The following is a 5,216-nucleotide window of genomic DNA, read 5'->3' on the forward strand; positions in this document are numbered from 1 at the left end:
GTATGTAACTAGTTCACTTGTCCGTTTAAGAAAAACACTAGTTCACTCGGCCGTCGTGCTTTGAATCTCCTTCCTCCCAACATATTCCCCTTCTCAGGTGGACCCAGCAGGTCTCGTACACACATATGGGACCAACCACCTATCCATTTGTATTTCTTTATTTTGTTCAATCATTGGTCCTCTTCCTATACAGCGGCTGGCCATCATAGCCTATGGCGTTGGCCAGGCCATCCCTCTACTCCCACGCATTGTCCGGCGGTGGTAGCTCCACCGGCCCACCCTGCACCCAAACAAGTAAACCCCCGCACTCCCCTCCGCCTGCGTCTTCCCCCTGCTCCGGTACGTTCAGTCCGAGGTCTCGACGTCTTCCTCCGCTTTGGTGCTCTCACCGCGGCGCCGCCGTCTGTCGTTCCCAACATGGTCAGCAAAACAAGAGGAATCAGGAGACAACTGTTCGTCGAGAGGCTGACAGTCCGAAGCCCACCAGGTCCATGGTCTAGGTTTTGTTGTTTAACATGGGCCACCCACAACCAGTTTCAACATTTTTTGGATCCAGCAGGTATCAAGCGGCCTCTGGGACTCCCAACCTAGCTTGTTTATAACATCAGCAGCCCAAGTTATGTTTGTTTTTTCAAGACGACGCATAGCTCAGTTCTATTTTTCTATAAGAATGCAAAACTGAACCTATGTTTTCTATAAGAATGCAAAACTGAACCTATATTTATATCTTATTTTATTACATATATATAATAGAAACAACATAAGGTTCCGTTAAACCTGTCGTTCGTCCAACCATTTTATAGACCTTCCCACTTCCTTTATTTTTTGTTTTCATTAATCCTATATCTGAATTTTCTCCCACTTTCTTTTTCGATGTAAACTAAGTTTTCTCCGAGTACTTTTCCCTAGAACCAACTCAACTGTCCCACGTCTAGCCTAAAAAATAATAATACCCCACGTCCTATTAACTCATCAAATTAAAATGATATTTTATTTTGTAAGTTGAAAGTTCTTACAAAATAATAATAATAATTGTTTATATATAACTTGGCAAGTTAACTCCTAGTGATTGCGTACAAAAGTTGCAAAGATTTTACTGAGCAATGCAGCAATAGACGTGCAATCATGTGTTCATGTTTTCATAACATTTCTCCGTCCAAGCCAACATGATATTTTCACCTAGCCCAGCAAGTCCGCGGATTTCGAGAAAAATGCAAATGGGCTTTAAATTCTACCATATATATAAACGGGCTGCATAGATGCTACATCATTGTTTCACCCAGCCCACCAAATGGACTAAAAAATGGACTGGCTGAATGTGGGCCAGTAGGACAAAGCCTAAGAAGGCGTTGGATTTACATCCAACGACCGGCATTCTTCTTCAATCTCTCGTCTTCTTCCCCCAGCGCTGCCGGGACCGCCTGCTTCAGCCTCCAGCGTCTAGCAGCGTTGTTTTGCGTGCCTCAGCAAAACGCTACCCCGCCGATGGCCAGGCCATCCCTCCACTCCGCACCTCCTGTTACTCTCTGCCGAGTGTAGGCCCACCCCGCACCCGAACCAGTCAAGTTTCCCACTCCTCTCCGTCTGCGACTCCACCGCTGCGTCTTCCCCATCTCCGGGTCGTTCCAGTCTGGGGCCTCGCCGTCGTCCACCGCCTTGCTGCGCTCGGCGCGGCGTGGTCAACAAACGAGAGTCATCGGAAGAGGACTGTACGTGGAGAGCCTGACGGCTAGGACCCACGAGGTCCATGGTCGCACGCAAGGAAAGTTCCTCCTTATTAAGTTGTTTCCTCCCCCTGACAGCTGGGACCCACCAGCTGTATCTTCGAGATGGAAGGAAGTGCCTCCTTGTTATGCGAAAAAATCATTCCTCCCGATGACAGTTGCACTACAGGAAACAGCTTTTTTGCCGTCTGCCACGGCGGACGGCAAAGGCTCAAACGGCGGACGGCAAAAGGCTCCGGCAAAGTAGGCTACGGTAAACAGGTCCTTTGCCGTCTGCTTTTTATGGCGGACGGCAAAGAGTCCTTTGCCTACAGCGGCGGACGGCAAAGAGGAAGGACGGCAAAAATACTGGACGTCCGCCAGCGTTAGTTCGTTAGGCGGCTAACGGCGGCCTTTGCCGTCCGCCAGTTGACGTCAGCAATGCGTCAGCGCCCGCTGTTTTTTGCCGTCTGCCACGGCGGACGGCAAAGGCAAAGTCTTTGTAGTCAGCTTAGCTTTGCCGTCTGCCACGGTAGGCAAATTTGCCAAATGGTCCATCTCTCAGGAAGCACAGGTGGGCGCCACGTGCCCCCTTTGCCGTCTGCCGCCTATGGCAAAGGTGTCTTTGCCGTCCGCGGCGGACGGCAAAGAGCCTGCACTGCCTCTTTTTATTCTGTTTTTCTTATATCCAACAATTATCACAGGAAATATATCACAGCAAATATATCACAGGAGCCAGCACATATATATCCAACATAATAAATATCCAGCACATATATATCCATACATACATAGTAGGTTGCACATAGTTCCATCGATCCATACATATTACAATATGCAAAGTTTCATCATAGCAATCTAGTTTCATCATAGCAAGCGAGCAGAATACAAGAAGTGCATCAAAGGAAAAAACAAGCAATCCATCATAGAAAGCTGGCTTCCGTGAAGTGAACGAAACCTGCAAAATGACAAATAAGAAAGTTAGAAAAAGAAGACTAGAAGAAGAATTAGACTAGAAGAAAAAGTATAGAAGAAGAAGAAGAAGACTAGAAGAAGAAGTATATGCCATTTATTAGCTAACTTAGGTGAACTGGATCATTTATGAGCTAAATTAGTTGAAATGGATCGTTTATGAGCTAACTTAGGTGAAATGGATCGTTTATTAGCTAACCTAGGTGAAATGGATCGTTTATGAGCTATCTTAGGTGAAATGGATCGTTTATGAGCTAAGTTAGGTGAAATGGATCGTTTATGAGCTAACCTAGGTGAAATGTATCGTTTATGAGCTAACCTAGGTGAAATGGGTCGTTTATGAGCTAACCTAGGTGAAATGGGTCGTTTATGAGTTAACCTAGGTGAAATGGGTCGTTTATGAGCTAAGTTAGGTGAAATGGATCGTTTATGAGCTAACCTAGGTGAAATGGATCGTTTATGAGCTAACCTAGGTGAAATGGGTCGTTTATGAGCTAACCTAGGTGAAATGGGTCGTTTATGAGTTAACCTAGGTGAAATGGGTCGTTTATGAGCTAATTATGCAATTTTTGACATAAGTTAGCTAAGTACATATCGTTTTAGAGCTAACTTAGGTAAAATGGATGGTTTATGAGGTCAGTAAGCTTATTAAGTCATTTTGGAGGAAAAGAAGCTAACTCTAGGTCATTATGGTAAGCATATTGGAGGAAATAAAGCTAAGTCTAGGTCTTTATGCATTTGTTAAGCAAAACACTAGATAAACTTACCGTGATCAGGGAGGTGTAGGAGCGGGGTGGCTAGTGCCGCTACCCGGAGAAGGATAGTGCGATGCGTTTCTGGAGTTAAGCTGCACCAAAGATCATTTCCAATGTCTCGTTAGCATTACGACACTCAAATGTTAAGACTAGCAAGTAATGTCCATTCAAATTAAACTCACCGTGCTCCCAGGAGCAATCACTGGCATCGGCGGAGCGGGCTGACCGGACTTCTCGCACACAGACTGCACATTTGGTTTTCCGAACAGAGTCATACTAGTTAGTAATGAGACTCAAATGTTAAGACTAGCAAGTAATCTGCAGAAGAAACTTACCACAAGGAGCTCGTACATGGCCCTTGCCTGCATGTCATTCCGTGCCCTCTCCTCCTCCATCATCTTTCTCGTCCTCTCCTCCATCTCCCGCTGCCTCTCCGCCGCCTCTGCCAGAAGTTTCTCCGTTCTATCTCTCTCAGTCTGTATAGCAGCCTGCAACACCACTCACATGACCATTTGTAATCATTGATGGAAGCGCACACAATGTAATGGAGAAAGATAACTGAGTACGTATCACTAACCTTGATGGCGAGTTGCACTGGCCGTTCACGAGGCCTTATCTCAGGAGCGGAGCTCGACTGGCGCGCCTTGATCTCCGGGAGAGTGCTAGGACAACGGATAAGTCCATCTCCAATGGCTATGGAGCCATGGGACCTCCCGCCACCAGATATCATCACCAGCTCTGGATCAATGGGACCCTGGCTCGGGTTAAAGTCCTCCCCTTTCCTCGCCTTCCCCTCATCTCTATATCTCACGAGCTTGTTGTGGGAGGAGATGTTGGTGAAGTTGTTTGCATCATCGAGGTCAGACTGAGAGAAAGCCTTGACTTTCTTGAAAGAGCCAATGTGGGCCATGGCATACAGGTCGTACACCTCTGGCACCTTATCCACCTTATTGTAGCGTGCCTGAAAGAGAGAAACAATGAAAATTAGTAATTAAAGGGTTCAAGCTAGCATGATGAATGAATTGCATGAATCATGAAGCAAACCACATACCCAGTTGCGCCCGAACTGATATAAGTTGGAGCTGCCTTGATGGTGTGGCACAACTTCCATTTGGGCACGTTTGTCCTTGGCCTCGTTGTGGAGGGCTAGCCATTCTTTTGAGCACCACTCATCGACCAACACCTCCCAACAATCCATCCGATCCGCACACCATCTCGGAGGCGCCTAAGTTAGCAAATAGAAACTTGAGCGCTACGGCTAAGAATTACTAAATGAAGGAACTTAAGTAGAAGGCCTTAAGAATTACCTTCATGTACTGCTCCTTACTCAGGAACTTATCGCGGCACGCCGGCTTGGTCTTCTTGATACCACGCAAGGCGTAATAGTCTCGAACAGCCTGCACCCGAGCCTCGTGCCGTAAGTTCTGGAGTAGGCGCTTGCAGACGTTCTAGATAACATTTGCCGCGTCCTCCTTGTATCCCTCCTCACACCTGTAGAATGTCTGCAATCAAATGAGACAATATTGATTAGTACAATTAATAACTAGCTAGTTGAAGATTTTGAAATGTGTAAAGGATAAATTACCCAGAACGTCCTGATCACCATGTCTGCCCTCGTGTCGCACACGACACCGTCGATAATGACATCCGGCGGGGCCGGGGCAGCCACGTAGTGCTCCCAGCTTAACCCAAGCTCTGGAAGCCGACCCTCACCAGGCAACGTGACAAACCCCGGGAAGTTTTGCCGGCAAAGAACTCCAAGGACGGAGTTGGGCCGGCGAACACT

This window comes from Triticum aestivum, chromosome 2D (genome assembly GCF_018294505.1).
Source record: "Triticum aestivum cultivar Chinese Spring chromosome 2D, IWGSC CS RefSeq v2.1, whole genome shotgun sequence".
NCBI classification, from domain to species: Eukaryota; Viridiplantae; Streptophyta; class Magnoliopsida; order Poales; family Poaceae; genus Triticum; species Triticum aestivum.